Source organism: Triticum urartu, chromosome 6A (genome assembly GCF_056163025.1).
Source record: "Triticum urartu cultivar PI428250 chromosome 6A, HENAU_Tu73, whole genome shotgun sequence".
In the NCBI taxonomy this organism is placed as follows: Eukaryota; Viridiplantae; Streptophyta; class Magnoliopsida; order Poales; family Poaceae; genus Triticum; species Triticum urartu.
In genome coordinates this window covers 341121501-341148456 of record NC_141878.1, presented here as the reverse complement: position 1 = coordinate 341148456, position 26956 = coordinate 341121501, and positions in this window count along the sequence as shown.

The window sequence follows — 26956 nt, the reverse complement described above, 5'->3', positions numbered from 1 at the left end:
CTGTGGTCAACAAAATTAATATTAGAATACCCAAACCCTATGAGAAAATTAAAGTTGAACCTAGTATTGCTATGGTTAAAGTTCTCTTGGCTGATAATATTGATGGGCATGTTATTTATTTCTATGATGAAGCACCTAGGATTGCTAAACCCGATATGAAAGATAAACATAGACATGTTGTTGGCATGCTTGTTGTTTCTTTTAAAATTGGAGATCATTGTTATCATGGCTTATGTGATGTGGTTTCTAGTGTGAATGCAATTCCTTATACCTTATATAAAGAAATTATGATTGATATTGCACCTACTGAGATAGAAGATATTGTTGTTACTATTAAGCTTGCTAATAGAGATACTATATCACCAATTTGGATTGTTAGAGATGTTGAAGTCTTGTGTGGGAAGATACAATATCCTACTGATTTACTTGTTCTTGGTTCCCCAAAAGATAATTTTTGTCCCATTATATTTGGTAGACCTTTCTTGAATACAGTTAATCTAAGATAGACTGCGTGACAGATATTGTTACTATTGGTTTAGGGGATATGTCTCATGATTTTAATTTCTCCAAATTTCATAGACAATCCCATGATAAAGAATTGCCTAGTAAGGATCAAATTATTGGTCTTGCTTCTATTGTCGTGCCTCCTACTGATCCTTTAGAAAAATATTTGCTAGACCATGGAAATGATATGTTTATCAATGAAAGAAGGGAAATAGATGAAGAATTCTTTAATCATGGACCTATTTTGAAACACAATTTGCCTGTTGAAATCCTTGGGGATCCTCGTCCACCTAAGGGTGATCCCATGTTTGAGCTTAAACAATTACCTGATACTCGGAAATATGCTTATCTTGATGAAAAGAAGATATATATATATATATTGTTATTATTAGTGCTAAGCTTTCAAAGTGTGAAGAAAATAAATTATTGAAAACTCTGAAGAAGCATGGTGCCACTATTGGATATACTCTTGATGATCTTAAGGGCATTAGTCCCACTCTATGTCAGCACAAAATTAAATTGGAGAAAGATGCTAAACCAGTTGTTGATCACCAATGATGATTTAATCCTAAGATGAAAGAAGTGGTAAGAAATGAAATACTAAAGCTTCTGGAGGAAGGTATAATTTATCCTATTGCTGATAGTCAATGGGTAAGTCATGTTCATTGTGTCCCTAAGAAAGGAGGAATTACTGTTGTTCCTAATGATAATAATGAATTGATTCCACAAAGAATTGTTACAGGTTATAGAAATGTAATTGATTTTTGCAAATTAAACAAAGCTACTAGAAAAGATCGTTACCCTCTACCTTTTATGAATCAAATGCTAGAAAGACTATCCAAATATACTCATTTTTCTTTCTAGATGGTTATTCTGGTTTCTCTCAAATACATGTGTCAAAAGATGATCAAGAGAAAACCACTTTTGCGTGCCCTTTCGGTAACTTTGCTTATAGACATATGCCTTTTGGTTTTATGCGATGCACCTGCTACCTTTCAAAGATGTATGACTGCTATATTCTCTGACTTTTGTGAGAAGATAGTTGAGGTTTTCATGGATGATTTCTACGTTTACGAAACTTCTTTTGATGATTGCTTAAGCAATTGGTCGAATTTTGCAGAGATGTGAAGAAACTAATATTGTATTGAATTGGGAGAAGTGCCACTTTATGGTTAATGAAGGTATTGTCTTGGGGCATAAAATTTCTGAAAGGGGTACTGAAGTTGATAAAGCTAAAGTATATGTTATTGAAAAGATGTTGTGGCCTAAATATATCAAAGGTATAAGAAGTTTCCTAGGTCATGCCGGTTTCTATAGGAGGTTTATTAAGGACTTCTCTAAAATTTCTAGGCCTCTCACTAATATCTTACAAAACATGTTCCTTTTGTTTTGTTGATGATTGCGTAGAAGAATTTGAAATACTTAAGAAAGCATTGATTTCTGCCCCTATTGTTCAGCCACCTGATTGGAGTTTACCCTTTGAAATTATGTGTGATGCTAGTGATTATGATGTTAGTGCAGTTCTAGGTCAAATAGTTGATAAGAAATTAAATGTTATCCAGTATGCTAGTAAAACTCTAGACAGTGCCCAGAAAGATTATGCTACCACTGAAATAGAATTTTTAGCAGTTGTGTTTGCATGTGCTAAGTTCAGACCTTATATTGTTGATTCCAAAGTTACTATTCAAACTGATCATGCTACTAGTAAATATCTTATGGAAAAGAAAGGTGCTAAACCTAGACTTATTAGATGGGTTCTCTTGCTACAAGAATTTGATTTGCATATTATTGGTAGAAAGGGAGCTGAGAACCCCGTTGCAGACAACTTGTCTAGGTTAGAAAATGTTTTTGATGACCCACTGCTTATTAATGATACTTTTCCTAATGAACAATTAAATGTCATAAATGCTTCTCATAATACCCCCTGGTATGTTGATTATGGTAATTACATTGTTGCTAAATTGATACCACCTAGTTTCACATACCAGCAAGAGAAAAAAAATCTATGATTTAAGACATTACCTTTGGGATGACCCACAGATTTATAAAAAAGGAGTAGATGCTGTTATTAGACGTTGTGTACCTGAGCATGAACAGGAACAGATCCTACGCAAGTGCCGCTCCAAGTCTTATGGAGGACACCACGCTGGAGATGGAACTGCACATAAGGTATTGCAATCCGAGTACTATTGGCCCACTCTCTTCAAGGATACCCGTAAGTTTTGTCTTGTCTTGTGATAAATGGCAAAGAATTGCTAATATTAGTAGACGTCGGGAAATGCCTATGAACTAGTATTAACTTGTTATTGAACCATTTGATGTTTGGGGCTTTGATTACATGGGACATTTTCCTTCCTCTAATGGGTATACACATATTTTTGTTGTCATTGATTATGTTACTAAATGGTTAGAAGCTATTCCAACTAGTAGTGTTGATCATAACACTTCTATCAAGATGCTTAAAGAAGTTATTTTTCTAAGGTTTGGAGTCCCTAGATATTTGACGACTGATGGTGGTTCACATTTTATTCATGGTGCTTTACGTAAAATGCTTGCTAAATATGATGTTAACCATATAATTGCATCTCCATATCATCCTCAGTCTAGTGGTCAAGTAGAATGAAGCAATCGAGAGCTTAAATTAATTTTGAAAAAGACTATTAATAGATCTAGAAAGAATTGGTCTAAGAAACTTTATGATGCATTATGGGCTTATAGAACTGCTTATAAAAATCCTATGGGTATGTCTCCGTATAAAATTGTTTGTGGAAAAGCATGTCACTTACCTCTTGAGCTAGAACATAAGGCATACTGGGCTATTAAAGAGCTCAATTATGATTTCAAACCTGCCGGTGAGAAGAGGTTATTTGACATTAGCTCACTTGATGAATGGAGAACCCAAGCCTATGAGAATGCTAAGTCGTTTAAAGAAGAGTTAAAAGATGGCAAGACAAAAGGATACAAAAGCGTGAGTTTAATGTAGGTGATCATGTTTTGCTATACAACTCTTGTTTAATATTTTTTGCGGGAAAGCTTCTCTCTAAACGGGAAGGTCCTTACATTATTGAGGAGGTCTATCGTTCCATTGCCATAAATATCAACAACGCCGAAGGCACAAATCCGAAGGTGGTAAACGGTTAAAGAATCAAACATTATATCTCAGGTACTCCCATAAATGTTGAGACCAATATAATTAATACAGTAACACCGGAGGAGTACATAAGGGACACTTTCAAGAACGTTTTATACTCCGAAAAGGACTAGGTATGTGGTACGGTAAGTAAACCGACTCTAAAACGTTTCCCATAATAATTTTCTCTGCTTTCAAATATCTAAAAAATTAGGAAAATTAAAAGTAGTCCGAAAGAGACACGAGGCCACCACATTGGTGGAGGGCGCGCTCTACCCCCCTGGGCGCGGCCCCCGTCCTTGTGGCCACCTCGTGTGCCTTCCGTACTCCGTTTTCTTGCACAATACTTCTTATGGCCTTATGTAATATCCCGAAGGTTTTGACTACCGTACCACGGCAAAATCCCCTATTTTCATTCTGAGTTGTTTCTCCGGTAGATTTGGAGTAATACGTCGTCCCAAGATTCAGAGGGAGAGAGCTACATGGCTGATTATATCACAAACCCAAAGGTATATGGGGATGTGGAACATTATGGTTGGACCACAAAGGAAGAAGAATACTATGATCCAAAGGGGAAGGAGGAGACAAGCTCTGATGAAGAGGATGATCCACTACCTCAAACTGGCGATATGCATGTGGAGTTCAAGAAGTCTAGCCTCCCTAAGGTCCAATCTATCCCACCTTATTTTTCCGCAGGACAGCAAGGCGACATTATGCAAAAATATAATGAAACTCGAGCCCGAGAACGAGGATTTAAGGGAGGATAATTTTAGCCTCAGACGCAAGCTAGAGAAGAAGAATGCAACAACTCCATCACCACCTCCGAAGAAAGAGTTCTAAATACATGGGTATGGGCACTCCCCTTGGCAACTGCCAAGCTTGGGGGAGGTGCCCTAGTATCGTATCACCATCACACCTTTATCTTTATCGCTTTTCTTAGTTCAATCGTTCTGGTTATATCTTGATCTAGTAGAATAAAGTTTTAGTATGATCTAGCTTTGAATTTTGATTTATGTTCCCTCTATGTAATCGAGTCCGTGAGATATATAATAAAGAGTAGTTTTGAGTTAAGGGCTTTGCTTTCTTGCTATGATCTTGAGGGAATTAAATAAAATAAAGAATAAAAAGAAATAAAAAAGATCATATATTGATCTTATGGAGAGTGATGACTTCACATATAAATAGTATGGTGAATAAAAGTTCTTGAGAGTTAACAAACATAGTTTCGATCATTGTTGCAATTAATAGGAAGTAATAAAGAAAGAGAGGCTTCACATATAAATATACTATCTTGGACATCTTTTGTAATTGTGAGCACTCATTAAAATATGACATGCTAATAAGTTGATCTTGGACAAGGAAGGCAACATAATGAGTTATGTTTTCTTATATCCGAATAGAAGCTATATTGTCATGGATCATCCAACATGTTGAGCTTGCCTTTCCTTCTCATGCTAGCCAAATTCTTTACACCAAGTAGAGATACTACTTGTGTTTCAAAACATCCTTTAAACCTGTTTTGCCATGAGAGTCCACCATACCTACCTATGGATTGACTAAGATCCTTCAAGTAAGTTGTCATCGGTGCAAGCAATAAAAATTGCTCTCTAAATATGTATGATCTATTAGTGTGGAGAAAAAAAAGCTTTATACAAACTAGTTATATGGAAGAAATAAAAGCGATAGACTGCATAATAAAGGTCCTTATCACAAGAGGCAATAGAAAGTGACGTTCTTTTGCATTAAGATTTTGTGCATCCAACCATAAAAGTGCATGAAAACCTCTGCTTCCCTCTGCGAAGGGCCTATCTTTTACTTTTATCTTCTACCCTTACACAAGAGTCATGGTGATCATCACCTTTTCTTTTTATACTTTTTCCTTTGGCAAGCACTATATGTTGGAGAGATCCGGATATATATATATATCCACTCGGATGTAGGTTTTCATAAAGTATTATTGTTGACATTACCCTTGAGGTAAACTGTTGGGAGGCGAAACTATAAGCCCGTATCTTTCTGTGTCCGAATAAAACTTTGAACCCATAAGTATCGCATGAGTGTTAGCAATTGTGAAAGACTGAGATCATAGTTTGTTAGTTTTCAATAATGTTTCTGATTCATACTCTACCTTGTGAATGAAATGTTACTTTAGCATAAGAAATTATATGACATTATATGTTGCTGTCCTAAAGATAATCATGATGCCCTCATGTCCGTATTTTATTTTATCGACACCTCTATCTCTAAACATGTGGACATATTTATTAGTATCGGCTTTCACTTGAGGACAAGTGATGTCTAAGCTTGGGGGAGTTGATATGTCCATTTTGCATCATGCTTTTATATTGATATGTATTGCATTATGGGCTATTATTAAACATTATATCACAATATGTATGCCTATTCTCTCTTATTTTATAAGGTTTACATGAAGAGGGAGAATGCCGACAGCTGGGATTCTGGACTGGAAAAGGAGCAAATATTAGGGACCTATTCTACACAACTCCAAAAGTCCTGAAACTTCACGGAGCATGTTTTTGGAATATATAAAAAATATTGGGCAAAGAAAGTACCAGAGGGGGCCACCAGCCAGCCACAAGGGTGGAGGGCGCCCCCATCGACCTTGGGGGCCTCCAGACAGGCCTCCGGTGCCCATCTTTGGCTATATGGTGTGTTTTTACCTGAAAAAATCATAAGGAAGCTTTCGGGACGAAGCGTTGCCATCTCAAGGTGGATCCTGGCCAGAACCAATCTAGGGCTCCGGCGGAGATGTTCTGTCGGGGAAACATCCCTCCAGGAGGGGGAAATCATTGCCATCGTCATCACCAACGATCCTCTCATCGAGAGGGGGTCCGTATCCATCAACATCTTCACCAAGACCATCTCCTCTCAAACTCTAGTTCATCTCTTGTATTCGATCTTGGTCCTAAAACCTCAGATTGGTACCTGTGGGTTGCTAGTAGTGTTGATTACTCCTTGTAGTTGATGCTAGTTGGTTAATTCAGTGGAAGATTATATTTTCAGATCCTTTATGATAATTAATACTCCTCTTATCTTGATAATAAATATGTTTTGTGAGTAGTCACGTTTATTCCTGAGGACATGGGAGAAGTCTTATTATAAGTTATCATGTGAATTTGGTATTCGTTTGATATTTTGGTGAGATGTATGTTGTCTCTCCTCTAGTGGTGTTATGTGAACGTCGACTACATGACACTTCACCATTATTTGGTCCTAGGGGAAGGCATTGGGAAGTAATAACTAGATGATGGGTTGCTAGAGTGACAGAAGCTTAAACCCTAGTTTATGCGTTGCTTCGCAAGGGGATGATTTGGATCCATATGTTTCATGCTATGGTTAGGTTTACCTTAATACTTCTTTCGTAGTTGTGGATGCTTGCGAGAGGGATTAATCATAAGTGGGAGGCTTGTCCATGGAAGGGCAGCACCCAAGCACCGGTCAACCCACATATCAAATTATCAAAGTAACAAACGCAAATCATATGAGCATGATGAAAACTAGCTTGACAGTAATTCCCATGTGTCATTGGAGCGCCTTGCTTTATATAAGAGTTTTTCCAGGCATTTCCTTTGCTACAAAAAGGATTTGGCCACCTTGCTGCACTTTAGTTACTTCATTTACTTGTTACCCGTTGCGATTTATCTTATCACAAAACTACCTGTTACCGATAATTTCAGTGCTTGCAGAGAATACCTTGGTGAAAACCACTTGTCATTTCCTTCTGCTCCTCGTTGGGTTCGACACTCTTACTTATCAAAAGGACACGATAGAACCCCTATACCTTTGGGTCATCAATGTGTGAGAGACATAATTATACTGTGAGACATTAGTGCCGGTGGGTGGGCCGAATTAAAGGGGTGGGCGTGTTCGACAGAGAGAGCGTGTGTGTTTCTGTGTGAGATACTTGTAGGACAGGGTAGAAAGATGAATTGTAAGCTTGACGGAGGGAGATAAATACGTGAAGTGTGCGTGTGTGATTCCGATGCCTACGGAGAAATGAGACATGTATGCGTGTGAGTAAGATTGCAAAATTCATTCAGGTATCACTATCTAGCGATCGTGGACGTGAATCGCTTGAACATAGATCAATATATACTTCGTATCATGGCCAAAGATATAATATCGATTCAATGCTATAAATATTGGACACTCACATATCATATTTTTTCTAAATAATCATTTTCAATTGTGCATGCCAAAGTTACAATGATGTTTCTTCAAATAACCAATGTAGCTATCATGTACATGCACCATTGTTAGTCTTGTATTAAAATTCATTAGTCTTGAATGATTTAAGGTTTTATTATGAATAATATATGTAATATTCATATATGAATTCAACGGGATGCAATTTATCAAATGGAGGCTATGTAATCATATGAGGTAACACTTTTAAGTAGCGGACTACAATATGCATTTCTTTTGTGGGACTACAATATCCATTTCTTTTTGTGCGCTTCTACAATAACATGTCAATGCATTATGTTTAATGTAAATAGCCAATGGCACTAAATTATCTATTTACAAGAGAAATACATAGGCTGAGCATTTGATCCCTTTTTGTGAACGCGCCTCTACACACGTACGATTGGTCATGCCCGTGTGAACGTCCAAGTTATCGGTGCGTCATCCTGAGTTATTGTATTTTTCTAGGGTGGACTTCACACCAGTTATTAACTGCTGACGCGTGCCCCGTGTACACAGTCTCGCATGACCTTCCCGCTAGCATTGTCCAAAATTAGTTGAAACTGGATATGAACGATCCCGCGTGCGGCAAAATCTCCTGCCTCCTTCTAAAATTTCCACCACCTAGTCTTTAGCATGCGAAATTCCCCTTATGTCCTTGGTGCATGGAGAACAACAGTTACAATATCGCCCTCATTTACATAGTAGGTCGGGGCTGCTTTGGTAACTTTCGGTTCCCCCACCACACGATACCCCCATTTCGTCTACCCCTCCCGCAAAAACGACTAACTCCACAGCACTAGAGCATCTTACATCATGCTGTTTGTACTTCATCATCCTTTCTACCCCTCCCCTCTCGAAACCCTAGATTGCTCATCCATCGGCGTACCAGAGCCCATTCACTGCCAGCGGCGTCCACCTCGCTGGATCTACTTCTGCGGTCGCATCTACCCCTCCCACCTCCCCTAGAAACAAGTAGACTGCTCATCCACCACTATATCATAGCCCATTCAGTGACGGCCTTGAAGTTTAAGAAGTATTGATACTCTTGCATTCTGTACAGACTGTACTGTTTTGGCAGATTGGTGTTATGTTTGCATTGTTTGCATATGTTTGCTTGTTTAGTGATTCTATTTGAGGATAGGAGTATTAAATATGAAGAGGCATTTAGTATGCAATGTTGAATAATAATTTAATAATTTGCTACACTAGAGAATGATAAGGTTTTTGCATTGGTTTATACTAACTTATCTCATGAGTTTCTGTTGAGTTTTGTGTGGATGAAGTCTTTGAGTTTTGTGTGAACGACTTTCCGCGTAATAAGGAGGCACTTCCTTGCTGCGGCCGTGGACCTAGCTGTCAGCCTCTCCACGTACAGTACTCTTCGGATGGAAGTCGTTCATTGACCACATTAGCCACGCCGCACCGAGAGCAACAAGGTGGTGGACGACGGCGAGGCCTAGGAAGGGGACGATGCGGATCCAGGGAAGACGCGGCAGTGGATGCCCACGCGGAGAGGAGTATGAGGGTTTACTAGTTCAGCTGCGGTGTGAGGCTGTCGTCGCCGTAGGGCATGGCCAGCAGTGGGAGTAGTAGGGGGTGGTTCCACGGCAGCACAGCCGACCATGGGAGGCAGGAGCAGGCGGCACGACCAATGCTGCTTTGGGTGGCTGGAGCAAGAAGACCAGAGGTTGAAGAAGCACTACGGCCGTTGGATGGACATCATACGGTCACTGGAGCTAGAATTGTTCATATCGACTAAGTTGACAAAGCCCTCGATAGCCGTCAACTTAGTAGGCCCACATGCCAGTCTCCCATTATGCTGGGTCCCAGCTAGCAGGGGGTATTCATTTTTTGTGCGTAATAAGGAGGCACTTCCTTGCGTGCGAAGATATAGCTGGTGGGTCCGGCCTGTCAGCGGGGGGAACATTTGTTTTGCAAAATACAGAGGCCCTTCTGGTGGGTCCCAGATGTCAGGTGGAGAATCATTATTTTGTGCGTAATAAGGAGGCATTTCCTTGTGTGTGGCCATGGACCCAGTTGTCAGCCTCTCCACGTACAGTCCACTTCCGATGGATGTCGTTCCTTCACCACATTGACCACGCCGTGCCGAGAGCACCAAGGCGGTGGACGACCATGATGCCTAGGAAGGGGACGACGCGGCAGTGGATGCCCATGCGGAGAGGAGTACGAGGGTTCACTGGTTCGGCTGCGGTGTGAGGCTGCCGTCGCCGCAGGGCCTGGCCAGCGGTGTGAATAGTAGGGGGCAGGGAGGCCTCTGCGGCAGCACAGCCGATCACGGGAGGTGATATATCTCAAATGTATCTACTTTTTCTCATGCTTTTCCTCTTGTTGTGGACTCTAATTTGCATTATTTGAATGAAACTAACCCCGGACTGACGCTGTTTTCAGCAGAACTACCATGGTGTTGTTTTTGTGCAGAAATAAAAGTTCTCGGAATGGAACGAAACTTTGTGAGGATTTCTTATATCAATAATAAGAATTTCTGGAGCCAAGACCTACCGGAGAGGTGCCCCTGGGTGGGCACAACCCACCAGGGCACGCCCCCTCTCCTAGTGCGCCGAGGTGGGTTGTACCCACCTGGTGGCCCGCAGACCTCAACCCTGACACTATAAATTCCTATTTTCTTAGAAAAAATAGGGGAGAAAGAATTGTCATGGTCCACAAGACGGAGCCGCCCCAACCCCTATTCTTCCTTGGGAGGGCAGATCTGGAATCCGTTTGGGGCTCCGGAGAGGGGGATCTTCATTCTTCGTCATCACCAACCCTTCTCCATCGCCAATTCCATGATGCTCCCTGCCGGGAATGAGTAATTCCTTCGTAGGCTCACTGGTCAGTGAGGAGTTGGATGAGATTCATCTTGTAATCGAGTTAGTTTTGTTAGGGCCTGATCCCTAGTATCCACTATGTTCTTACACTGATGTCGCTATGACTTTGCTATGCTTAATGCTTGTCACTTTGGGCATCGGTGCCATGATTTCATATCTGAACCATTTATGTTATCACCATTATATCCATGTTCTAGATCCGTTCTTGCAAGTTATAGTCACCTACTATGTGTTATGATCCGGCAACCCCGATGTGACAATAACAGGGCCCACACCCGATGATGACCGTAGTTTGAGGACTTCATGTATTCACTATGTGTTAATGCTTTGTTCGGGTTCTCTATTAAAAGGAGGCCTTAATATTCCTTAGTTTCCAATATGGACCCTGCTGCCACGGGAGGGTATGACAAAAGATGTCATGCAAGTTATTTTAATAAAGCACGTATGACTATTTACAGAATACATGTCTACATTATATCAATGAACTGGAGCTAGTGCCGTATCGCCCTAGGTTATAACTGTCACATGATGAATATCATCCAACAAGTCACCGATCCAATGCCTACGAACTTTTCTATATTGTTTCTGCTAAGTTACTATTGCTATCATCACTGTTGCACTTGCTACAAAATTACTGCTATCACCGTTACTATTACTATTGTTGATGTCACTACTATCAAAACTATCAAACTACTTTGCTACTGATCACTTTGCTGTAGATAATTAATCTCCATGTGTGGTTGAATTGACAACTCAGCTGCTAATACCTTCAAATATTCTTTGGCTCCCCTTATGTCGAATCTATAAATTTGGGTTGAATACTTTACCCTCGAAAACTGTTGCGATCCCCTATACTTGTGGGTTATCAATACCTTTTTCTGGCACCGTTGCCGGGGAGCATAGCTATGTTTGTTGAGTCACTTGAGATTATTATCATATTATCACTATGAAGAATCTGAAGGATCCCAAGACTAAGATATTTCCCTGAAGGACGAGGGGAGGTAAGGAACTGCCATCCAGTTCTGCTTTAGATTCACCTTCTGTTATGAATAAACTTGCAACACCACCACATGCTATCAATTCTAATATGTCGCAAGTTATTGATGATGCTACTTCTACTATGAATGATGCTTATGATGATGCTAGTACCTTGCTTGATAATGATGATGTGCCACTTGGTGAATTTCTTGATAAACAAATTGCTAGAGTTATGCAACATGATGTTGTTGAATCTGATGATGAGCTTGAAACTAAATCTCCTGTAACACCTACTATAACTAGCCCTCCTAGATATGAATTGCCTAAGGTACTGGAAGTTTATGTTATGAGTGAAGAAACAACTAGAGATATTCTTGCTTGCAATGATAGAGATGATCTAGAGAAATTACTACACAAGTATAAAGAAATATCTTTGAATGCTAGAATGAAATGTGATCCTAAGTTTGCTACCTCACCTATCTTTATCGATGATAAGGATTATGAATTCTCTATCGACCCAGAGTTGATTACTTTGGTTGAATCTGATCCTTTCCATGGTTATGAAACTGAAACTGTTGTGGCACATCTTACTAAGTTGAATGACATAGCCACCCTTTTTACTCATGATGAGGAAACTCGTTATTACTTTATTCTCAAATTATTTCCTTTCTCATTAAAGGGTTATTCTAAAGCTTGGTACAATACTCTTCCTCCTGGTTGTGTGCGTAGTCCCCAGGACATGATTTATTACTTCTGTGAAAAATATTTTCCTGCTCATATGAAACAAGTTACCTTATAGGAAATATTTAACTTTGTGCAAACTAAAGAAGAGAGTCTTCCACAATCTTGCGGGAGACTTTGCCAGTTACTTAATTCTTTGCCTGATCATCCTCTTAAGAAAAAGGAAATACTTGATATCTTCTATCATGGACTATCTCCACGTGGCCCCCCTCACTTACCTCTTCATCCACATCATCACTTTCCTCCAGGAAAAAAAATCCCTTTTCTCTCTCTCCCGTGTTCTTGAGCTCAAACCTGCGGATTTCGATCTCTTTGCTCGAAGCTCCCTTTCCGAAACTGTTTCGGGGGATTGTTGCTTGGTATGTGACTCCACCATTTGTCCAATTAGTTTTTGTTTTAGTGTCTTATACTTTGAATAATTAGCTACTCTTGGTGCTGCTGTAGATGTGATTGAATGTTGAATTCTTAGTGTTTTAAGTAGTCTGAATGCTTCCTATGGTCTCTATGTATCCTATGAGTAGTTTCTATCAATGTTAGAAAGTTTTGTTGAAAATTTTTGTCACTCCAAAACTTTTATTTTAGAAAATTGTACGCAGACATGAATATCTTCAGGAAGTTTGGATCTAAGAAGAACTCCAAGGGTGTTATTGGGGAGTCTTCTAACAATGATCTCCACCCTCGGAGGTTGGTGGAATTACGGTCGTGTGAATGGCCGCGCACACGGCCCATTCCTGCAATAGGATGGAATTCTTGAGGAGTTCATGCAATATATTGCTAATGCCGGCCTCACCGACTTCATCGTAGATGAGTGTGACCAGCACCACATCCTCACAAACATCTTTGTTCAGAGTTTTACTTTCTTGCCTAGAAATAATCCTCCTGAAGTGAGCTTTGATTTATATGCTGAAAACCATCAGATACCACTTACTGAGTTTTGTGACATATGCATGATCCTGTCTGATGGGAGCTTGGCTGAGCCTAGGTCGGCCGAGTTTGAGGCCTTTTATCGCACTCTGACAGTGGGTGATGAGAGAGGAGTGTCAGCCATCACTGTCGCTAGCTTACATTTTCTCGATGTTCGTTACTTTGCACTTTTTATTACCAAATTCTTACTTGCTAGGGAGCAGGTGGGTGCACTTAGTTCACTAGACCTTGCTATTTTACGTCGTGCACTGGAGGGTGATAACATGCATAGCTTGGGAGCTATTGTAGCTCGTCGCCTCCATCTTAATAAATCCAAGGGCAAAATACATGGTGGGATTTTTGCCACTCGTTTGGTAGCTCACTTAGAGGTTGAGATACACCCTCATGATTTCCCTGTGAACAACGTTTACCTAGACCGTGTAGCCCTGGATCACCACCATTTTACCGACATCGAATCTCCTCACATCCCCATTCCATATAACTTGGCTTTTAGTGTGAGGACTCGTGATGTAATTCCATTGCGTACTACTACTTTGTTTGATCCTGTTGCTAGGGGCGGATCTGGGATTATGCCTGTAGACATCATCGCCTGTCGGAACGCTCAGGCTGCTGAGGAGGCAGCTCAGGAGGAGCCTCCACAGTCGGATCAGTGGACGCCCGCTCCTTAGCAGTGGGATGAGTGGATGCCTGCTCCACATGATCCATACTACCCTACAGGCTACTGATCGACTACCAACTTAGGCCAAAATCCTAAGCTTGGGGGAGTACGTGTCTCTCGCCAACTTTACATTCATGTCCACTTATTCCAATTGTCGGTGTTCAGACATTTCCATTGTATCATCCATGCTTAGATTTATTTTCTTGCTTTCTTCTTGTGTGTTTGAAAAACTTTAGAAAAACAAAAAAATTAGTTGTAGTTAATTTAATTTCTATTCATGCTTAGTAGTAGTACTCAAAAGAAAATCCAAAAATATTTCCTTGTTCTTCTTTTGCTTGTTGGGACCTTTCCCGTGTAAATAGTTTTTCTCGTTTGTGCTTCTCCTTTTATTCGCTTGCTAAAGAAAACCTAAAACTCCAAAAATATTTCAGTGTGTTTCTCTGAATTTCTTTTTCTTTTTATTCGAGTTGTACCGAGGAAAAGACCACGATGAAAATGTTGAGTGGCTCTCATTTGAATAATTGTTGAACTCATAAAGAGCACATTTCACCTTGTCTTCTCCTATTGAATAAAATGTTTGCAGATACCAGTTTAGTCAATGGCACTCTTGCACTATTATTATTTTCATATCATTCGGTCGTACAAGTGAAAGGCAATAATGACATCATTTGATGAACTGGTCGTGGCAGAGAGAAACTGGAATGAACTTGACTTGTTCTGTCTGTGTAAATATGTTTAACCTAGTATCCATGATTTAGCCCATTATGATTAAACATGTTTGCAATGACAATTAGAGATTATAGTTTCTCATGCCATGCATAAGTAGCTGGTAGTTGATAATGATTTACCTTGGAAATTGACATAGCGTTAAAATGATTGTGATGTAGTATGATGATATGGTATCCTCCTCTGAATGTTCAAGTGGCTTGACTTGGTACATGTTCATGCACGTAGTTGAATGAAAACCAACATAGCCTCTATAATGTTTATGTTCATGGTGTTCATATCCTACTCATGCTAGTGTCCAATGTTACTTACGAATAATGCATGGTTATGATCGTTGTTGCTCTCTAGCTGGCCGCTTCTCTACCTAAATTGCTAGCCTTCGCTTGTACTAAGTGGGGATTCTGCTTGTACATCAAAAACCTTGAACCCAAAGTAATTCCAGATTAGTCCACCATACCTACCTATATATGGTATTACCCTGCCGTCCTAAGTAAATTTGCATGTGCCACCTCTAAAAAACTTCTAAAAATTATCCGTTTTGTGTGCCTGGATCGTTCATGGAACGACAGGAGGTGGCCGATATATTCCATGCCAAGCGGGTTATTCTTAGGTCAAGTGTTTATTCACTCGCCATCACATGAGAAAATGGGCGGTAATAGGGATTCCCAGTCCTGAACTGAAAAATGCAAATAATTAAACAAAACTCCCCTGAGACTATTGTTGGTTTGGATGACACCCGTTGTTTCGGACAAGCCGTGGAGTGTGATTTTTGGTGGAGAGGGAGTAAACCTTTACTTTTATCGCTTGGGAACCGCCACTAGCGTGCTTAGCATGGAAGATGTTGATAACTGATGGTCATGAAGTAAATGAGAAAGGTGCATGTCTCAAAATATCATTTATCATTGTTTTAAAAATTGAGCTCTGGCACCTCTGCAAATCACTGCTTCCCTCTGCGAAGGGACTATCTATTTACTTTATGCCGAGGGAAATGACACCTACGGGATCACGAGGAATCCCTTTTTGCTATCGTTGGCGGGCGTGGGGCTGTGGAAAGAACGGCATTGAGAGATTAACGTGGGGGGATTATCCAGGTTCGGGCCGCAAGTGATGCGTAATACCCTACTCCTGCTGGTTTCTGTTTATCTGGTGTTCTTGGACTCGCTAAAAGGCATGCAGGGTCCAAAAAATCTGAATCCCCTCTCGGTATGCCGCTGGCGTCCTTTTATTGTCAAAGGGGCTGCCACAGTGGTCGATTCTATCTCTTGGCACCATAGGACAAACACATTTAATGCGCTGCCGACGTGCCCTTCTTGCTTTATCAGGGACAACAAGGAAGCTCGTCCCAGATGTCGCCGCTTCGCCTGGCTTCGACGCGCGTCCGAACTATCGAGGCGTGTAGTGCCACGCTGGCTGGCTACTAAGTTGGTGCAGTGGCACAGTCTTCATGAAGATCTGCATGCCACCAAGCAGGTGCTTGCCAAGTCGTCCTAGAGGCAGCATGTCGCCACGCAGGCGGCTGCCTAGCTGGTGGGCTGGCAGCTGCATGGGAACGGCGGTGGAGTCTTGGGAGATCTTGGGTCTTGTCGCGGCATCGTGGTCGTTCCCGACAAGGGTCTTGCCAGGGGTCTCATGGGTATCCTTGGGAAGGATCTTGCCGAGGATCTTTGTCTTCTGGTTGTCATCTAGTCTTGTGTGCTTCTGGTCTCCACAAAGATTTGCATGCCACCATGGAGGTGCCTCCCGAGCCTCGGTTCCAAAGTGGTTGATGGTGTTGGAACTCTTGTGCTTAAGGGGGGCGGTTCTACTGGTGATGGGCAAGTTGCCCCGGCAAGGTTCTTGTCGGGGCTGCGAAGGCCGCCCTAGCAAGGGCCTTGCCGGTGGAGTCCACCTCGCCCCTCTGCTCTTCGTGTTTCTGGCTTGGCGTTGTTCTGGTGGTCTTGTGGCTTCGTATCCTTCCTCTGCCCCGCTAGGTGTGTCCATAGGCACGACTCCGACTGCCCGCGCACAAGTAAAGGGGTATAAAATAGGACCTCTCCTTTTGTGCACCGACAGGAGCCCCGGGCCTGGGCCATACATAAGAGAGATGCGTTGTTGGGCTAGGCCCAAAACGGTGCGCGCATGCGGGGCCGGGTTGTACTACTGTAACTCCCTCGACGGTCGCACTTCCCCAGGACCCGCATTGAATGCACGACGTGGGGTTCATGCATGACGTGGGGGTCATGCGTGGGGTGGTTGCTGCACTCATGCGTCACGTCGTAGTAAATGGTAAAGAAGCGGCCCGCGCCTTCCCCATAAAAGGGAGGAAAACGCAGGGTCACGGTTCATTTACTAGGTGGACTCGGGTCGCAACCTTCTAGGTGCCCGTGCCCCATGGTCACGGGGTGGAATGCGGTCGCTTCGGTCGCCCTCTTGATTCCAGTTTGCTTGCCACGTGTCCTTCATGCCCCATGGAGGGTAGGTGGTGGACGCGGAGGGCACATGCCATAATGTGGAGGTAGGAAACTGGGTCGTCGCTGATTGGAGCAGCTGGTCGGTCCCGATTCCCTTCTCCTTGGCGGCCGAATTGGTCGAGCTGGGCGGCCGAGCCATGGCCCCGCCCCTTTAAAAGAAGAAGGGGAGGGGGACGGTGTCCTTCGATCCTTCAGCGCTCATCTCCTCCGCCTCGACTCCTTTCTTCCCTTCATCATGGTGAGAGGGCGTGCTGGTGATCCGACACCGGCGATGAGGGCCTCTGCTCGACAGCGTGCCCTTCCTTCCCAAGAGCTCGTGGCGGCGGAGCCGGCCGCAAGAGGAAGAGGGAGGGGGCGAGGCCGAGGCCACCGTGGCGCTCGGGGAGGAGGAGGATGGGGCAGCGCACCGGCTTCGCCTCCGCATGCGGCCCCTCCTCCAATGGAGGGTCATGTCGGAGACTAGCCCCACGAGTTCTACATCAGGCTGCGCGGGCCAGTGCGCGGCCGTCTTCGTCTCCCCACTCCGTTTGCTCGGGAGATGGAGCTTGACCCGCCTCAGGCCTTGAGGCTGCACATGAGGGGCTGTGGGAATGGAAGCATGCGGGTCGACGTCGACTTCCCAGCCCCTAATGTTATGTATCTCCGCCATGGATGGAAGGCCTTCGCCCATTCCCATAGCCTGTCGGAGGGGCTCGTTCTCCAACTCAAATTGATGGAGGACGGCCTGCTCTCCGTAGAGGTCTTCGGGCCCTAGGGAACTCGCTTGAGGTGTTGTGCGGAGAGCTCCTCTGACGACGAACCCTCCTCCTCTAGCGGTAGTGACGAGGCAGACAGTGACAGCAACGACGAGGGCATCAAGTGGGAGGATGTGGACTCTGACTGACCGCGCCTCCCCCCTCCCTCGGCCCCATGCCCTGCCGAGGGTTTTCCTTGTCAAGCTATCCATCGACGTGTTCCCCTCCGCTTCCTTTTTCCGTCACCTGCTGCACCTGGGAGGAAAAGGGCAAGAATGGAGATCACTAGGAACCTATCTTTCTCCTTACATTGTAGGCACTTGCCAAATATTAATTTCTATATAATGTAATCTCTCGAGCCCATGCTTGTATCTTGTAACCTTTATACTTGCATCAGCATATTAATGAATGTTCTAGTCCTGCTAATAACTCATGCACGTGTACGTTCGTGCAGCGGCGAAATGCCTTCCTAGTGTAAATAAATGAGTCCTTCCAGCAAGCCACCTTGCCGGCGCCCCTTGCGCCTGCCGGAGAATCACATCTGCCGGGTTACAGACAAAGGGCCCAGCCCCCCGTCCACATCTTTTTGACAAGGGTCACCACGACCATTCTGACCGAAGCAGCGTTCGAGTCAGAAATGGGAGCCCCCGAGTCCTTAAAGACGAGTGGCGAGGTTTTCTAATGCACAAGTCACAGGTTACGAATACGAATGGGCAAGAGGTAAACTTTATCTGTTTGGTTTGCCAGGGATTGCCGTGCCGGGTGGTCTTCTCAACTTCTTGCCGGAGCCGGGTCCTTGGGGGGATCGCGCGTCTTTGCCGTGATTGGAAAGAAGTCAGGACAAAAGCACGGAACCTCGGTAGTTCACTAACATTTACTGGAATCAAAAGCACTATAGTACCCTGGACAAGCATTCATATACGTATATACACAAACATGGAAATCGACAGGAAACTATACATACTAAGGGATTCCTTTACCCTGACTGCGCACAGGGTCTGCGCCTGGCTCCGTACATAGGGTTACATGCCTCGGTGGCCAGGCTAGTACTAAACAGGGGTTGCCGAGGCTCCCGGCAACCGCGCATTAGGGGTAAAACTTGCAAAGATGTTCAATATTCCAGGAGATGCTCACCGGAATGCCATCTTCGGTCTCCAGGCGGACTGCGCCAGGCCTGGTGACTCGTATTACCCGATAAGGGCCTTTGCACTTCGGTGTCAACTTGTTTGGATTATTGGGGGATTGGATCCGCCGAAGAACAAGGTCGCCTTCCTCAAGGCTTCGGGCGTGAACCTTGCGGCTATGATAGCGGCGCAAGGCTTGCTAATATCGAGCGGCTCGCACAGCAGCCCGAAGACTCTTCCTCAAGGAGCGTCGCATCATCTTGGCACAACTGCTGTTGCTCAAGCTCATCATAAGCGAGCACTCGAGGTGACCCGTATATGAGTTCAGTGGGGAGAACTGCTTCTACCCCGTATACCAGGGAAAAGGGTGTCTGGCCAGTGGCTCGATTTGGTGTCGTCCTGATTGACCAAAGAACCGTTGGCAAATCATCAATCCAGTGCCTTCTGCACTTGTATAGCTTGTCAAAAGTCCTAGTCTTGAGGCCTTGGGGCACTTACACATTCGCCCTCTCAGCTTGGCCATTAATTCTGGGATGGGCAACAGAAGCAAAACAGACCTTGCTGCCGAGGTCTTGAATGTACTGCATGAAGGTGCGGCTCGTGAACTGCGTGTCATTGTCGGTGATGACTCTGTTCGGCACACCGAAATGGCAGACTAGTCCCTTTAAGAACTTGACGGCTGACTGTACTGTTACCTTTCTCACTGGCTCCACTTCCGGCCACTTTGTGAACTTGTGGATCGCGACGTACAAGTACTCAAAGCCCCCAGCGGCACGGGTAATGGGGCCCAGTATGTCGAGCCCCCAGACTGAAAATGGCCAGGAAAAAGGGATTGTTTGAAGAGCTTGGGCGGGTTGTTGAAGCTTCTTTGAATGGAACTTCCACGCTTCACACTTGGTTACTAGCGCAGTTGCATCCTGGAGGGCGGTGGACCAGAAGAAACCTTACCGGAACGCTTTGCCGGCAAGAGCTCTTGACCCTATGTGGGAGCCACACATGCCTCCATGTATCTCTGCCAACAGCCTCAGTCCGTCCTCTCGAGGAATGCACTTCAGTTTTACACCGTTCGGTCTTCTCCTATAGAGGGCATCATCCACGAACTGGTACATGCTGGACCGATGGGCTACTTTCTCTACTTCTTCCTGCTCCTCGGGGAGCTCTCCTGTTTGGAGGAAATGGATGGTGGGCTACACCCATGTCGGAGCCTAGGGCTCGACACCAAGGACTAAAGGCTCATCTTCGGCCGTAAGGGCAGCTTCTTCTATGCCCAGGGCATGAGGCCGTGCTGAGGGTTGCTACCCTCCGGCAAGCTTGGGACTCCCGGCAACGTCTTTGTCGGCGGCTCCTGGGAGCTTAGCGGGAAAGTACTTGTCGGGGCCCACCTTCCTTCGTTTGTTCTGTCCTGCTGATGGTTCAACGGATGGGTGAGTTAGCTGAAGCACAAAGGTACCTGGTTCCATAGGCAACTTGAGGGCAGCATGCTTTGACAGGTCGTCAGCAATGCCGTTCTCCGCTCGAGGAACATGCTCTGCTTGCAATCCGTCAAAGCGCTCTTCCGACTTCCTCACTTCATCCACATAGGCCTCCATCAACGGGCTCTCGTAGTCCTTGTTTACTTGCTTGACGATGAGTTGTGAATCACCTCTGATGATGAGCTTTCTGATTCCAAGGTCTACCACGATCCTGAGATTGGCCAACAACCCCTCGTACTCCGCCGTGTTGTTCGTCGATTTTTCCCAGGGAAAGTGCATTTGGATCATGTACTTGAGGCACTCTCCGGTGGGCGCGACAATCAATACGCCGGCACCAGCACCTTGGAGTGAGAAAGCTCGATCAAAGTACATAATCCACTCACTGCTCGACTCCTTGCCGGGGAGGGTGGTCTCTTGAATCTCCTCGTCGGGCGTTGCAGTCCATTCTGCTATTAACTCTGCCAAGGCTCAGCTCTGGATTGTTGAAGTACTTTCAAACTTGAGGCCAAAGCTCGACAGCTCCAACGCCCACTCCACAATCCTCCCAGTCACATCTTGGTTGTGCAAGATTAGTTGCAACGGGAGGCGCGTGACGACGGTGATCTCATGTGCTTGGAAATAGTGGCGCAGCTTTCTCAAGGCCATGAGGAGGCTGAAAAGTAGCTTCTGCATACCGGAATATCTTGACCTAGCCCCCTACAAGAGGGAACTGACGAAATAGACTGGGTGCTGCACCATCTTCTTCTTCTGTCCTACTTTGCTCATCTGCTCAGACTCTGCCTTGCCGTGATCGGGTCTTGCCAGGGGTTCTGTCTTGCCGGTGTCAGACCCTGTCAAGGATGGCCCCGGCCCGCCACCTAATGGCTCCGCTACTACTGCTACCTCTTCCTCAAGTTCCCTCTGCGCCACCAGCGCGGCACTGACCAATTGATTCGTTGCTGCCAAGTATAGCAGCAACGGCTCTTGCGGCTTGGGCGTGACTAGTATCAGTGTGGAGGAGAGATACCTCTTCAAATCTTGTATTGCAGCCTCTGTCTTCGGAGTCCACTTTACTGGACCCGCCTTTTTCAAAACTTTGAAAAAGTGGAGGGCGCGCTCAGCAGATTTGGAGATGAATCTACTCAGGGCGGCAATGCAGCCGGCAAGCCTATGGACGTCTTTTACCCGCATCGGTGCCTCAATCTGCTCGATCGCCTTGATCATGTTGGGATTTGCTTCAATTCCACACGGAGACACAAAGAACCCAAGAAGTTTGCCAGACGGGACACCGAACATGAACTTCTCTGGGTTGAGCTTGAGGTTGATCTTACACATATTTGCAAATGTTTCTTCTAGTTCTTGTACAAGTGTGGCCCTGTCCTTGGTTTTGACCACTATATCATCCATATAGGCTTCCATATTACTACATAGTTGGGTCTCAAAACCAATTTGGACCGCTCGAGCAAATGTCGAACCGACACTCTTCAACCCGAAAGGCATCCGTACAAAACAGTATGTACCACATGGGGTAATGAACGTGGTCTCCTCTTCGTCTTCTTTCCTCAAGAAGATCTGGTGGTATCCTGAATAGGTGTCAAGGAATGACAGCAGGTCACACCCAGCAGTGGAGTCTACAATCTGGTCGATGCGTGGAAAGGGGAAAGGATCCTTTGGACAAGCTTTATTGATATCTGTGTAATCAATACACAGCCTCCACTTCCCATTTGCCTTACCCACCACCACTGGATTGGCCAACCACGTGGGGTGGAATACTCCTCTAACTAGGCATGCCACCTCCAACTTCCTGATCTCTTCTATGATGAACTCTTGTCGCTCCAAATCTTGATTCCTGACCTTTTACTTGACGGGCCGCGCATGAGGACAAACAGCAAGATGGTGCTCAATCACCTCCCTGGGAACGCCAGGGATATCGGATGCTTGCCATGCAAACACATCGACATTCGCCCGCAGGAAGGCGACGAGCGCACTTTCCTATTTTTTGTCGAGGTTGGAGCTTATGGTGAAAGCCCTGCCCGTGTCGTCCTCCTTGACGGACACCTTCTTGGCTTTTGGTGGTGCAGCTTTTGACTTCTTCCTCTTGCCGGCGGAGCTCTCTAGCACGTCCTCAACGAGAGCGCAACACTACAAAGAGGTGCGCTTGCCGGAGTGGGTGCAAGAGGTCTCGTCGGAAGATGTCTTGCCGGAAGGGGTCTCACCGGCCTTCTCCTTCCCTGGAGCTTCACCGGCAGGGGCAAGTGTCTTCACGGCAGTTGCTGCAACTGCCTCTCGGTAAAGTTGATCGGCGTAGATGAGCGCATCTTTCTTGTCAGAGGGGACGGTGTCAGGACCCTGATCCTAAGTCACAACGATCTAGCATGTAACACATCATATCACTTTGCGGCCGCACGCACGGTATTCCCACGGGTGCCACCTTACCTGGCCCGGGACTGTTTGCGCCTTTTGGCTCACGTATATGATAGTGTCGCTAGCATCCATAAGACAGAGGACCCGGGCCGACATGACTAGTCGTGAATCCAAAGTGGCACTAACTTCCAGGGATAGGAATACGTGACCCAGCAATGAACGTGTCGATCATCAACGTATGAACCCAAGTCTTTGCAAGCTACAAGGACTTAAAGGAACAACACGTGACATTTCCTCGAAGGGACAGATGATGTCTACTACACAACCTTCTTCTTGTAGACGTTGTTGGGCCTCCAAGTGCAGAGGTTTGTAGGACAGTAGCAAATTTCCCTTGAGTGGATGACCTAAGGTTTATCAATCCATGGGAGGCGTAGGATGAAGATGGTCTCTCTCAAGAAACCCTGCAACCAAATAACAAAGAGTCTCTTGTGTCCCCAACACACCCAATACAATGGTAAATTGTATAGGTGCACTAGTTCGGCGAAGAGATGGTGATACAAGTGGTATATGGATGGTAGATAAAGGCATTTGTAATCTGAAATTATAAAAACAACAAGGTAACGAATGATAAAAGTGAGCGTAAATGGTATTGCAATGCTAGGAAACAAGGCCTAGGGTTCATACTTTCGCTAGTGTAAGTTCCCTCAACAATAATAACATAATTGGATCATATAACTATCCCTCAACATGCAACAAAGAGTCACTCCAAAGTCACTAATAGCGGAGAACAAACGAAGAGATTATGGTAGGGTACGAAACCACCTCAAAGTTATTCTTTCCAATCAATCCGTTGGGCTATTCCTATAAGTGTCACAAACAGACCTACAGTTCATACTAGAATAACACCTTAAGACACAAATCAACCAAAACCCTAATGTCACCTAGATACTCCAATGTCACCTCAAGTATCCGTGGGTATGATTATACGATATGCATCACACAATCTCAGATTCATCTATTCAACCAACACATAGGACCTCAAAGAGTGCCCCAAAGTTTCTACCGGAGAATCATGAAGAAACCGTGTGCCAACCCCTATGCATAGGTTCATGGGCGGAACCCGCAAGTTGGTCACCAAAACATACATCAAGTGAATCACGTGATATCCCATTGTCACCACAGATATCCATGGCAAGACATACATCAAGTGTTCTCAAATCTTTAAAGACTCAATCCGATAAGATAACTCCAAAGGGAAAAATCAATTCATTACAAGAGAGTAGAGGGGGAGGAGAAACATAAGATCCAACTATAATAGCAAAGCTCACGATACATCAAGATCGTGCCAAATCAAGAACACGAGAGAGAGAGAGAGATCAAACGCATAGCTACTGGTACATACCCTCAGCCCCAAGGGAGAACTACTCCCTCCTCGTCATGGAGAGCACCGGGATGATGAAGATGGTCACCGGAGAAGGATTCCCCCTCCGGCAGGGTGCCGGAACGGGTCTAGATTGGTTTTCGGTGGCTACGGAGGCTTCTGGCGGCGGAACTCCCGATCTATTGTGCTCACAGATGTTTTTAGAGTATATGGAGATATATAGGCGGAAGAAGTACGTCAGGGGGCCACGAGGGTCCCACGAGGGTGGAGGGCGCGCCCAGGGGGGTGGGCGCGCCCCCCTGCCTCGTGGCCGCCTCGCAGGTCCCCCGACATGCACTCCAAGTCTTTTGGGCTTCTTTCCTTCCAAAAATGAGTTCCGTGAAGTTTCAGGTCAATTGGACTCCATTTGGTTTTCCTTTTCTTCGAAACCCTAAAACAGGGTAAAAAGAGAAACTGGCACTGGGCTCTAGGTTAATAGGTTAGTCACAAAAATGATATAAAATGATTTAAAGCCCAATATTGTCTAAAACAGTAGATAATATAGCATGGAGCAATAAAAAATTATAGATATGTTGGAGACGTATCAAGCATCCCCAAGCTTAATTCCTGCTCGTCCTCGAGTAGGTAAATGATAAAAACAGAATTTTTGATGCGGAGTGATACTTGGCATAATTTCAATGTGATTCTTCTTAATTGTGGCATGAATATTCAGATCAGAAAGATTCAAGACAAAAGTTCATATTGACATAGAAATAATAATACTTCGAGCATACTAACTAAGCAATTATGTCTTCTCAAAATAACATGGCCAAAGAAATATATCCCTACAAAATCATATAGTCTGGCTATGGTCCATCTTCACCACACAAAATATTTAAATCATGCACAACCCCTATGACAAGCCAAGAAATTGTTTCATACCTTTGATGTTCTCAAACTTTTTCAATCTTCACACAATACATGAGCGTGAGCCATGGACATAGCACTATAGGTGGAATAGAATGGTGGTTGTGGAGAAGGAAAAAAGGGAGAAGATAGTCTCACATCAACTAGGCGTATCAACGGGCTATGGAGATGCCCATCAATAGATATCAATGTGAGTGAGTAGGGATTGCCAAGCAACAGATGCACTAGAGCTATAAATGTATGAAAGCTCGAAAAGAAACTAAGTGGGTGTGCATCCAACTTTCTTGTTCATGAAGACCTAGGGAATTTTGAGGAAGCCCATGATTGGAATATACAAGCCAAGTTCTATAATGAAAGATTCCCACTAGTATATGAAAGTTACAACATAGGAGACTCTCTATCATGAAGATCATGGTGCTACTTTGAAGCACAAGTGTGGTAAAAGGATAGTAGCATTGCCCCTTTCTTTTTGGGGCCTTCTTTTTTTTTCTTTGGCCTTTCTCTTTTTTTTGGGACAATGCTCTATTGAATGATGATCATCACACTTCTATTTTTTTACAACTGAATGATTACAACTCGATACTAAAACAAAGTATGACTCTATATGGATGCCTCCGGCGGTGTACCGGGATATGCAATGAATCAAGAGTGACAAGTATGAAAGAATTATGAACGGTGGCTTTGCAACAAATACTATGTCAACTACATGATCATGCAAAGCAATATGAAAATGAAGAAGTGTGTCATAATAAACAGAACGGTGGAAAGTTGCATGGCAATATATCTCGGAATGGCTATGGAAATGCCATAATAGGTAGGTATGGTGGCTGTTTTGAGGAAGGTATATGGTGGGTTTATGATACCGACGAAAGGTGCGCGGTATTAGAGAGGCTAGCAATGGTGGAAGGGTGAGAATGCGTATAATCCATGGACTCAACATTAGTCATAAAGAACTCACATACTTATTGCAAAAATCTATTAGTTATTGAAACAAAGTACTACACGCATGCTCCTAGGGGGATAGATTGGTAGGAAAAGACCATCGCTCGTCCCCGACCGCCACTCATAAGGAAGACAATCAATACATAAATCATGCTCCGACTTCATCACATAATGGTTCACCATACGTGCATGCTACGGGAATCACAAACTTCAACACAAGTATTTCTGAAATTCATAACCACTCAACTAGCATGACTCTAATATCACCATCTTCATATCTCAAAACAATTATCAAGTATCAAACTTCTCATAGTATTCAACACACTCATAAGAGAATTTTATTATTCTTGAATACCTAGCATATTAGGATTTTAAGCAAATTACCATGCTATTAAGACTCTCAAAATAATCTAAGTGAAGCATGAGAGTTCATCTACTTCTTTAAAATAAAACTACCACCATGCTCTAAAAGATATAAGTGAAGCACTAGAGCAAATGACAAACTACTCCGAAAGATATAAGTGAAGATCAATGAGTAGTCGAATAATTATGCAACTATGTGAAGACTCTCTAACATTTAAGAATTTCAGACCTTGGTATTTTATTCAAACAGAAAGCAAAGCAAAATAAAATGACATTCTAAGAATAGAAAACATCATGTGAAGAAGCAAAAACTTAGGATCAACCGATACTAACCGATAGTTGTTGAAGAAGAAAGGTGGGATGTCAACCGGGGCATCCCCAAGCTTAGATGCTTGAGACTTCTTGAAATATTATCTTGGGGCGCCTTGGGAATCCCCAAGCTTGATCTTTTGTGTCTCCTTAATTCCTCTCATATCACGGTCTCCCTAAATCTCAAAAGCTTCATCCACACAAAACTCAACAAGG